The sequence below is a fragment of the Monopterus albus genome, unplaced genomic scaffold, assembly GCF_001952655.1.
Source record: "Monopterus albus unplaced genomic scaffold, M_albus_1.0 scaffold1.1, whole genome shotgun sequence".
NCBI lineage: Eukaryota > Metazoa > Chordata > Actinopteri > Synbranchiformes > Synbranchidae > Monopterus > Monopterus albus.
Genome location: NW_018127881.1, coordinates 2,619,556 through 2,631,927, shown reverse-complemented (window position 1 = coordinate 2,631,927; position 12,372 = coordinate 2,619,556). Strand labels below are relative to the sequence as shown.

Here is a 12,372-nt window from a genome sequence, read left to right as displayed (position 1 = left end):
GAGGCACAGATCAAAAGCGTAGTGTGTACAGCCTGTAAAATCCTGTAGACTGCCTTGTGTGCACCTTGCATGAGGCTTATGCTCATGTTCATTAGTCCATTGAAAGCACTGTGTACAATAAGCACACAGAGCAGTCTACAGAAACACTTTGGAGAAGGGAAAACTACATCCAAATCTCTTACAAATTCTACACAGTGAGGGAATTAATGATAATGATAATCACTTTTATTGGCCAAGTATGTTACACACACAAGGTATTTGTCTCCAGTACAGAACTAAGGCAGCCAACTGCGGCACCAACTCACACACACACACCGATGGCTGCACTGTCCCTACAAGGTGCTGCTCTGGCCATCGGGAGCAATTTGGGGGTCAGTGTCTTGCCCAAGGACACTTCAACATGTGGACTGGGGAGAATGGGAATCAAACTGCCAGACTTACAGCTGGGAGACGACCGCTCTACCTCCTGAGACACAGTCACCCCTGAGCTTCCTGCCTCCTCTTGTTTTCCCAAGTAACTCCATTACTGGATCTGCTCTGTATACCTGGTACCCCAGTATTTGTCACTGTAATGCATAGAGCAGCAGAGCATGAGAAGTCAGAGTTAGTCCAGTTGAAAAGAAGGAGTTCATCCATTTTGTTAGCTAGAGAGCAGATGGATAGACGGGAGCAGCGTCCAGGTCCCTCCCTGTCATAGCTTAACCAGGGCCCCCTGGCTACACTTGAAATGTATGTATCCAATGATATAAAACACAAAATAAAAACTACACACACTTTAAAATTGACTGCATGGTCAGTAGAAGTGATGTAACAGACAGTCTATTACCTGCTGCAGTTGGAGGTTTGATTAAAAAAAAACAAACATACAATGTCAATGTTGACAGCTTTTTCTTTTGCCAGTTAATCTTCTAAAATGTCAAATGTTTTTGTCAACTCAATTTAAATTAAAATGTTTACAAGAGTAAAATGCCCAGAGTTTTACTCAACTAAAGGCTGACTAAAAACTAAAAAGAATGACATTGATTTAATATGACTAAAACTAACAGGACAAAGACCAAGATTAAATCCAAAAGCACAACACTCCCATACGGGCTACTCTGCCACCTAACATCCAGTTCATCATAATGTTCATGGCGTGAGAAGACACCTCCACACAGTTGTAAATCAGGACAGACAGCAACGAGCCAATTAGAGAGACATCATTGTTCATAACCTACAATACATGTTAAGTGTTGCTTATGCTTGTCAGGATGATGAGACTGCATGTCAGAAACAAGTGGCTCAGATATTCCCAGCCATTCTCTGAACATCCATTTTCCTACAGGGGGAAATTTGTTGATCACATTTCAAATTTACAAATAAAATAATCTTTACATGGAGGAGTGTGGTAACACTTTAATGGCATGACTAATACTCCTAGCTGCTATGTTGGTTGTACGGATTAACAGACAGCTTTTCACATGAGAAAGTTCTGCACACACTTCATTTTGATAATTACTTAACAGAAAACTGTGAAGAATTTTATTTTGAAATTTGTGTGGATTCAAAAGCAGCTGTGTGATCCACTAAAGGATACAAAAGCATTGCTCTCTCGAGTGAAAAATTAAGATTAAAGAAAATTGCAGTGCTTTCTAAGTAGTACAGAAAGCACTTCACTCCTTCTGGAGTCAAACCAACCTATCCCCAAGCACATCACAATTAACCTCAAGTATAACCAGGTCAAAACAAAGTCACTTCAGTTATTTTCAGTCATTTCTACAACTCTGATGATGCCACTGCCCCCAACTCTTCCCAAAAACTCTTTCTTTGATTAGTTCAGTCAAGAACCAGATTAATGTTTTTATAAAGCCTCAGGCGAACAAACAGCAAAGTGAAAAAAAGAAATGTACAAAAAGCAAAATGTACCAATCACTACTACAGCCCAGTATGATGTTCCTTCCAAGGATGTGTATGATCAAGAAGACACTGGGAAACAGATTTTGTTTATCAGTGGATGGCCACAGCCTTGAATTCTCTGTTGTACACAGTCCCCCACAGTGTTTGCCTCAGTATTGAAAGTTTATCTGTCCTGTGTTAATATCCAAGGTAGTTTAATTCAGTATCATACACATGAGACAGCAAATGCGTGTCGAAGAAATATGCTGGTCAAAATAATTTCTTAAAAGCAGCTCAGAAATTCTCACCAGCTGTCACATTTTGCTACTGTTTGGGTGACATCTTTGAATTTCACCAAGCCTGTTCAGGTCACTGTTTGCATGCTTACATCAACCCCAAGCCCTCCAAGCATCTGCCAGAACCATTTCCTGAATATCTAGACCCTTTTACAAGCAGCACCCCCTGCCCTGTGACTTTATATATTAGTTCTTCTGTCATAATTTAAATCACAGTGTAATGTAATGGCCTGCTGTGTTTACAAGACTACCCACTGCTATGAACTTGGTGCAATGAGCATTGGCCGTCCCCACAACTGGACCCATGAGAGGTACACATTTAATGCTACTTAGACCATTTCCTTAGTATAGTGTGGAATAAACAGTAATGAATATGCAGGAGCTGCTGATGATGATACAACAAGTGTTGAATTAACATGACCACATCTAGTGAGATTCACAGGAAACATTAGCTAAATGAACTAACAAGCCTCCAGCTATCTAGGTAGCTTGCCATCTTCCGATTTCGAAATGAAACAGAAACTTAAATGCACTATAGGTCCTCACCAAATGGCAACCTCCAGGGTTGAGAAATGAAGCCAGTGCAGAACTGTTAAAACCTGCAGTTGTTCCAGATGCCATTTGAGGCTGGCTCCAAAAGGGAGTCAGTGCCCATAGTGACCATGTTAAAATGTCCAACTTTACAGCAGAAATAAACATGTTTACAGCCCGGTACAAAAAAAGGTTTTGGTCTCTATAGCTACTTTCTACAATAAATGTAAGGGGAGTGAATTTTTGTACAACTCATCATTTAAACCATACTGAAACTAAAAGTTATGCATAATTAAGGGCCCCACTACAGGTGTCTAACTGCTAGCTGTCTTGCAAGCTCCATTCACACTCCACCTCCCTGCCCATTTTTGGATCAGACATAGTAGACGGGGTGAGGCACTACCAAGATGGCAGCAGCCAGACTTGAGTTTCAAAACCACTCTTCAAACAACAGTGGGTGATGTCACAGAACGTTTGTCCATCTAGTATGTGCAGTCAGTGGTCTTCTCATATACTGATTCTTACAAAAGGGACAGATTTCTAATGGTACATAACTGGTAACAGGGCTACATGATTAATTGTATTGTGAGCATGATTTAGAGCCCTGTGAGATCTCAGTCTGACATGACAATTCTGCCATGTTTGCATTAGCACAGAGATGCCTTGCATCAAACCAAGCGCTCCCTTTTCATCTCTAAGCTGCGTTAACCAATACCTACAACTCATAACCACAAAGTGATTTATTTCCGACTCAATTGCTATTTGGCACTAGGTGTACAGTGCAGGCAGCACAACATTTTGAGAAATAGTTGCAGGGCGGCAGAGAATATCTTTCACAATGTCAAACATGTTGGATTCGTTTTTTAATCAGTCTTCTCTTCCTATCTACAGCTCATCACGTGATGTAACGCATTTCTGCTATTGGTTAACTGAGCTTAGCGAGGAAAAGGGAGGACTTGATTTGATGCAAGGCATCTCCGTGCTAATGCGAACACAGCAGGATTATTGTAATGTGAGACCGAGATCGCATATTCACGATACAATTAGTCATGCAGCCTGAACTGGTACTATGTGGGTTTGTTAAAAAGGGGGAAAATGGTCAGTGCATCAGTGTTCAAATGCTACACACCATGGAAGATGCTGATGTTTCTTTGGCTGGAGACATTTTCTATAACATAGTTCATCATATTAAGTACCCTCTGGACAATAAATATGATACCTTGCTATTACAGTGTTTTCCACTTGGTCTCATCTCCCCACTGGATAGGACATTAGTGTTTAGATATCTATTTTTGGGAAGTGAAAAATATATATCATAGCTATATCATCAGTTAAGAATGGAAGGATGATTGCTTCAGTTTTCCTGCGGCATTGTGAACACATACAGTGAGAAATGAGAAAACCTAAACTGATTAATGAATTCATTTATACATTATCTCTTTATATGTCTGTGCAATGGGTGCTGAATGTCACCTAAGCATTATCAGATGATGTGGCAGTGTTGTGCCTGGTCTCTGTCAGTGTGGCTGCAGTTCTGTCACTAAAAGGTCTGACAGTGGACTTTCACTGGCTTCTCTCCTGAATCCTGTTTTGCTGTCGTGGCACAATGTGACTATCTGTGTCTTTACAGCTGTCCAAATTAATTCTCAATTCTCACACGGTGCTTAAAGCACAGAACTTTTCTGCTTGGTTCATCCAGAATGCACACAGATAGAAAACCATAGCAAGATCCTCAAATATACTGTACATCTATGGTTGAGGTCGCACACTATGGACTTTAATAATTTAATGCTGTAGACCTCTCTAAATATTCGCCACACCATTTTCCACTTTAAGGTATGAGTTTAGGCTTGAAGGCTTGGCTTCTGTGTAAATGTATTCAAATTGAAACAACCATTTATCATTTTACAACTCTTCAACTTCCCTTTTATAGGCTTGCAGAATTCATTTTATTTCACCCTGCATCCCTTCCATCTTCTAAAGCTGAGCTCAGGTGTTGGCATGTTACTCATACAATGTCCTGTATTAGTCTCAAATTGAAAAACATTGTGTAGATTTGTCAAACATTCTAAACTGCATTCATGTCCAAACATTTTTCAAATGCATGCAGATGAAATAAAAGAGAAAGAGCGAGTAAAAGAAATAAGTTCTAAGAATAAGGACAAGGGTCAAATGACTGTGATACAAAGTTCTGAAATAGCATAAAGGTCAAAGAAAATGAGTTTTATAACATACACTGGTCTGCTTCTTTAGGCCTTTGCATAAAGATGTTCCTAAGTCACAGAGCTCAAACTGAAGAAAAAAAAAATAACTAGAAATTGCAAAGCTCACCATGGGAAGGTCGAGTATTTGTTTGCCCAAATCCCAGTGCTTCACATTATGTTTGATGAACATCCCATGTACTTCACAGTAAATTAATATTGCTTTTCAAGATTATATGCTTTTAAAACTCCTCAAATTAGTTGCGGATTGTCAGCATGGCATGCATACCATCCACATCCCAGTGCATTAACATTAGTTGGTTTAAACTGTACACATAAATGTTTCTGGTGCTCATAAGCAAAAGAGACATTTAACTGCTGGCATTCATTTTTTCCTACTCCAGTACTTTGAATGCACAGAGGGAGGGAATGAGGCTTCTGCCACTTTGGATTATTAACAAACACAGCATTAACTTTTATATTACTGTTTTGCCCAAATATCTTGTTTAATAAGGGAAAAGTAACCCTTGATTCTGTGTTATCCAAAACCTAGTATTTGTCACAATTATTCAACCAAATGCGTACATATATGAGGACATTAAAACTTAAAAATGGCCTTTTATGGCACATATTGTAGTCCAGGTAACAATGTGTAATTAATTGGCAACTAATTGCACATTGTTACCTGCACAGCATGTATCATAAATGGACATCAACATAGCAGTGGGGAAGAGATGCTTGTTTTATGCAAAAATGGTAGGCTATATGCATTCATTATTGGAACTCAACAACACAATGACAGTCATTGCCAAAAACCAGTGAAAAGTGCAAGGGAAATGCTCAAACAACAGGTGTCTGGCAGCTGCTGTCGTGTTGCAAGCAGGAACAGTGATGAGCGTTTTGCCTTTATGTTCAATGTTCCCGTTTTGCTACTTACATAAAGTGCTTGGGCCCAGCTCGTTTCAGAAAACGCCTCTCCTCTGTCTTCATCATGCATGGAAGGCGCTGTGATTACTGTGTGACGTCCAGCAGCCCCCTGTGAGCTCATCGGCCTGTATCCATTTGGCTGTTGAAAGTTCGTCACTTGTGAGTTTACCTGGCACACTGTCAAGTGTTGGGCTAACGGGGCTACCTGCATTAGCTGTGTGCTTTGCTAACAAATACTTTTTAATGTAGATGTCGGGCCTCCTCTGGTGGTTACTTAGTTCACATCAATAACTTTGACACTGTTGATTGGACCCATGTGATAGGGCTTTCCATTCAAAACACTCTTTTCTGTTCCCTTTGTTTCTTAGTTGCTATCCGATTTAATGCTAACGTCAGAGGATTGCTAAACTACAGGTGCTGCAAAGGGCCATATCCCGACACACTCCATGTTCAGGGCGTGAAAAAACGAATATGTATTTATGGGTTTCACTCAATAATAAGAACCTACAGTAGTTACACTGTATAATCTACGGTGGTATAAAATATACAGGCCGTTTTGTGCATCGAGAAGCCTACTTTTATTTACTTAAGTTACATTTTCAATGCACAACATACTTGTAGCCTATTTGTACATTGTAAATTCTTGTACTTAAGTGAAGAATCTGAATACTTCTTCCATCACCGTGTTTTTTAAAAGTACATTACATTATAATGGGCTACGTTATGCTGCAGTGTTCGTCACAAATGTATTGTAGGCCTACTAACCACTTGTGCACAAATACATATGCTAAAACCAAGATGTATGCAAGGTTTGCATGTGATGACTTAGGAAAGCATGGCAATGTAAATATATAAAGTTGTGACAAGGTTGGCAGCACGGTGGCACAGTGGTTAGCGCCGTTGCCTCACAGCGAGAAGGTTCCAGGTTCGGGCCCCACCTGGGACCCTTCTGTGTGGGTACTCCGGCTTCCTCCCACAGTCCAAAGACATGCAGCTTAGGTTGATTGGTGTCTCTAAATTGCCCATAGGAGTGCGTGCGTGTGTGTTTGTGTATGTGTTAGCCCTGCGATGGATTGGCGACCTGTCCAGGGTGTACCCCGCCTTCGCCCGATTGCCGGCCGGGATTGGCTCCGCCGTGACCCCGCTCAGGGAACAAACGGTAGAAAATGAATGCATGACAAGGTTGATCTTTTATATCTTTATTCTTTTATTCCTTGTCTCTATCATTCCTCCTTTAAGTTTGGATATCCTATTCTGAGTGAAATAATCATCTGTTGATGTCTAGTCCATTTCTGATTCATTCTGGTATAAAGAGGTGGAAAAAAACGAGAGCTCACCAACAGTAATACTGTACTTCTGAGCAGGAGCAGATCAATGAGTTTGGCAGTGCACAAATCATACAGCTACACAGGCGTACAAAAAGCTGACAAAGGCCAGGACAAAGTGTGTGCTGGCCTGTGCTAACACAAATACCAATTTAACTACTCTGTCAGATTCAGCCGTGCTGGGGTAGCACCAGGGGGATGTGCGTTTTTGCTTAATGTTTTCCCTCAATGGAACAGAAACATAGTTTGTTTCGTCCTGTCATGGCCTGTTGGGGCTTTGCTCAATGGTGAACTGCCCTAAGACATACTGATAATCACACTCTGATGGTAATGTAATAAACCACCTTTGTCACAGCACTCAGGCATAGGAGAGGAGAATGGATTAGTCTGGGTATTATTTCCCCTTTCTTGCCATATTTCACTGCTGCTCTGTAAAATACAGTATCAGGCAAGCTCATTGCATATTCTGCAAAGCACATAAGGTGTTGTATTAAAAATTTGGAGGTAAATCCAGAGTTATGAATGAGCAAGAGCAGCATTTGGAGGCCCAGTGCAGCAAAACAACTTAATGTCAGCCACTAATCTAGTTGCAGGTGTTCAGATGAGCAGAGCTCAATTAAACCAAATTGGCTTTCACACAGTTATTCAAATTAGTTTAGAATCAAACACTCACAAACTAAATATGCTTACCTGGGCAGAATTGCCCCCTTCCCTCCAACTCCCTCCCTGCTCTGGTACCAAGACACTGTCAAGATGGGAGGAACTGAAATAAAAATGAATTTACATTTAAATCAAGCTGGAAGCTGAACAAAAATGTGATAAGGGTCTGTGCGTTTCCCACCACCTTAATCAACATTTTGATGGGATGACACACACTCCATGAGAAGTTGTCTGGCTAGTACCTCAAGAGAGGATCGGGGTAATAAGTTATTAATGTACTATCCATGCTGCAGTTAAGCATCAATTAAAACCACAGGTTGTGTGTCTGACATGTTATCAGACAACATTTTAAACCTCTCCCTGGCTTCTAGTTCACTTTTGAGTCCTATAAAGTACATGCCATTTTCTGAATATAGTGCAGAAGACTAAAAGGTAGCTGTGTTTAGAACTGAACAAAATCTATTCAAAAAACAAAAAAGTTCATCACTCATTGCTTCTGTACAATTTAGGACTGATAGAAGGGTGGCAAACGTCCATACACAGATAGCTAAAGCTGTATTAGGTTTCATTAAATGACTACGTAGGTGCATAAGTGGTTTTGATTTGAGTATATCAGTCTTTTTGTTCTTGAGTGAAGTTTATGAGATTAGAAGCAAAGTCTTCATTGCCAGTATAATTAGATATTAGATATTAAATTAAATAATCAGTCTTCTCCTGTGGAGACTGCAAAATACTGAGTAAGCCTGTGCATCTCAAGACCCAGCAGCTGCTTTGTAAATCCTAATTGCAAGATTCAGATTTTTCTCTCAAACTCTCAAATTAAGCATGCTGTAGTGGATGAATTAATGGCATTGCTTAAACAGATGTGACACTGGTGTTGGTGTCTAAATTTGAGTGACTGTTAGAAACACCATAGAGCTTCCAGCATTTCCCTCGTTTCATTAGATGTATGCCAAAATATGTAGACCTACAAAAATGTGTTTTATTGTGGTAACATAAATACTTTATCCACTCTGAAAATGTTCTTTTTACAGGATCTGAATGATATGCCTCACTTTGAATCTAGTTGGATGTCAGTTTCTCCACAGTTTTTAACCTCCATTCACATTTTCTTACACTTTATACTTTTTTTTAGCTTGTTTTTGTTTGTTCTTATTGTCTGTATGTATAACTATCTCCCTATCACATGTCCAGTCTAGAGGAGGAGTACTCCAATCATTTCATTTCTATTCTCCCTCTATATCATCTCTATCTTTCTCACTCTCTATCTCTGTCTTCCTTCATATATCAGCAGCCTAGTGGACTGAGAGCAGAGCAGTCAATCAGTCTAGTATCCCCTTCCCATCCAATCTGACTATTTCTGTCCTGATATTATCTTCATCTCTCTCTTGTTCTGCCTATGTGAATGGGTGTGTGTTAGTATCTGCTTGTCTTACCATCTCTCTCTTTGTGTGGCTTTCTGTATCTCTCCAGTCCAGTAGATAGGGATCAGTTAAATCCAGTGGGAAGGGAACAGCATGTTAACAGAGCCTGAAGCATCCGAGGGAATCGTGGCTAGGGATGAAAGGCCAGTTGAGGGTAAGTGAGCCTATTACCATCGGCTAGAGGAAGGAAAGGCCCGTTGACCCACTCAGTCAGAAACTCACACCTGAGGTTGCTGATAAATTCAGGAGGAAATTAAGGCCAATGGCACTGTTAAGGCAAAAGAGAGGTATAGGGTGACATTTACTGAAAGTGAGATGACTGACCTTTCTTTCATAACAACTTGTGTTAAAAAAAAACTTTAACTGGCATGAGTGGAAAGAGAGAATCAGACTACCCAAGCCTTTACGGATTATAGAGTTCTGCACAAGGCAAAACAAATGAAAGTAGAATGTGACTAAATAGACTTGCAAAGGCTTGAAAATGCAAAAGTTGGACAAATATTTTTTTCTGAAATTAGTCATAAAATGTGAAGATACAGGAAAGTGTAATCACATGACATTATAAAAATACTTTTTTCTGAGTTGATGATTAAGTCCCTGTATTTTTAAGATGTGCGATAACTTGCATACAGAAATATGGTGCAATTAAATGGAGCAGTAAAAAAATAAAATAAAATAAAACAACTCTGAAGCACAGCCATGTAAACAACCTCTCATTTATTATTTAACCCAGAGATATGGTTCATCGCACATGAAGAGGTTTGGAGGTAGCACGATATTGAAAGCTGGTAACTTTGCTTTAGATCTTTCGCTAAAAGAGTAGGGTTGTTGTGTATTCCATCTACGATACTGCATCCTCCACTGAGTCTGTCTGGTAGAGTATCCTGTGTTTTATGTTAAAACGTTGGACCTCATGCAATGCCTGCAAGTGAGAAGTTTTTTCATAATACAAACCCATTACTCTTACAGCCAACATAATACCAATAGTTCATCATGTGAATATAGACAGTGTTGCATTTTCTCACAAGTTAATACTAAGCTTTTATTCTCTAACAACAGTACATCTTAAATGCAAAGAGGTGAAAATGTCAAAACCAGCTAAACAAAACAATGGCACCTGATAGAAAGTTCAACATTTAAACACTCTCTAAGACATCTAATTTACCTGTACCTTTTGGCTTATTCAATGTTAATAACACACAAATGGCTTGAATAGCATTTTATCATGTACATTTCCTTCATTTATGTTCAAACTATCATTACTGAGATTGTAGATTCCCTGCAAGCCTATATATCTACCAGTGGCCTTGCAGATTCTTTATCTAAGAAAAAAACTATCCAAAATTTCGGTTTACATACATCTAGCATTTAGTTAAGCTTTTATTTATTTGTTTGTTTGTTTCCATGACATGATGTGTACATACTTTCCAGAAATGATTGGTTTGTCTTTCTGTACCTGATTGGCTGACAATGCCGGTGACATCACACTTCATTGTATGAGTCATATATTTGTGTTCATGTTGTATTTTGTAAGTTAATGATAGATGAGGTTTATTTATTATTGCTTAGACCAAGGAACTGTGTAGAACAAAAACACAAACTAGCTGTTCTGTTATCTTGGTTGTAGTTTGAACATATGGAAATAGTGTGGATGGCACCTTTAAAACTGTTTACTTTTAAGCTGTTTCACCATACATTCCCTGCATTTCTCTTCACAGATCAATGCTTGGTGTGTCATTGCCTTGTTTTTGATGTTTCCACCCACAAAGTCTTAGTTCTACTGGGGACAGTAATCAAGCCACATAATGTACTGTGGTGGACAGATGGGGGTAACACGGTAGTTTTTATTGCAGGGGCAGACTAGCTGTATCTCTGACAATAACATATCTTAAAGCCACCTGACATGATAGATGAGACACTCCGCCCTGTAGGATATTACCATTTTTCTACATTGCCTCCTTTTGCCTAGCTTTCTCTCAGCGTGGTACTTGCATCCTATAAACAGTGAAAGAGTGGAACACTTTTAATGTTTGCTCAATTGAAACTCTTATCTTGACAGCACATTTTTGTTGTCCTCTTTTCCCCCTGCAGAGACCACTGTTTGCCTTGGAACTGGCTTTGCAAAAGAGACACATTCATCATGTAATAAGGTGATGCAAGCTGTTACAACATACCAAAATGAAACTCAGCAATTGTGAATCCTGTATAGTAGTGAGGAAAAACTGGAGCTATTTTGGGATAGTTTCTTTGACTTCACTGCCAATGAACTTCTGTTAGAGAAACAAATGATGAACTCTGCTGGTACCATTTCAGTGTGAGAAAGAGAGAGGGGATGGTATGGAAGCCCGTTTCCGCCAGTACAAAAATTTTTTTTGATCTACTGAGATAAAAAGTCAAAATTTCGACTTAGTAAGTCATAATTATGAGATAAAAAGTCGAAATTTCGACTTACTAAGTCAAAATTATGAAAATAAAAGTCAAAATTTCGACTTACCTAAGTCATAATTATGAGATAAAAAGTCAAAATTTTGATTTACCTAAGTCATAATTATGAAATAAAAAGTCGAAATTTCGACTTAGTAAGTCAAAATTATGAAATAAAAAGTCGAAATTTTGACTTACCTAAGTCATAATTATGAGATAAAAAGTCAAAATTTCGACTTTCGACTTAGAGTGATCTTGTGGACAATTTTTTTTAAGTATGTGTCAGCGTCAGAGCGAGTGACCTTTGAATCCTGCTGTTCAGATTTTGAAAGGTTTTGACCTAGAAGAATTGTTGGAAATCATGGACATTCACAGCTGTCGTAGGATTCCAACAGCTGATAGCATTGAACAAATCTTGAGGGAACTTGCCCACCAAAAACTGATTCAAGAGCCTGCCTTTGTAATTGAACAATGGAGCAGTACACTTGCATCGTCCTGTTGCCTCAGATTTTGCACTGGATCAGACTGATTCACAGGAAAGAGCATCACTGTCAGCTTCACACAAGTGCAGGGATTCAGAGAAGACCCGTTGCTCATACGTGTGGCTGTTACTTGGAATTGCCAGTCAGTTACGATAACTACCCAGATTTTCGACATGAAATGAACAGAGTCCTAGAAAGTAATGTGTGGGTAATGGACATTGCTTAAG

At 39.3% G+C, this 12,372-nt stretch overlaps 1 protein-coding gene and 1 long non-coding RNA gene across 2 annotated transcripts in view; one reads left to right on the top strand and one right to left on the bottom strand.

Moving 5' to 3' along the window:
• Positions 1-6,296, bottom strand: part of cdh22 (cadherin 22) — a 238,185-nt gene extending 231,889 nt beyond the window's left edge. The window contains exon 1 of the mRNA XM_020597448.1: positions 5,841-6,296. The gene's annotated coding sequence lies outside the window, so the exon portion shown is untranslated. The remainder of the gene's footprint in view (positions 1-5,840) is intronic.
• LOC109958781 (uncharacterized) lies at positions 5,939-11,421 on the top strand. Its single transcript, XR_002274729.1, has 3 exons — positions 5,939-5,989; positions 9,289-9,393; positions 11,331-11,421. It is a non-coding gene; the product is annotated as an uncharacterized LOC109958781 (long non-coding RNA).
• Positions 11,422-12,372: the final 951 nt, after the last annotated feature.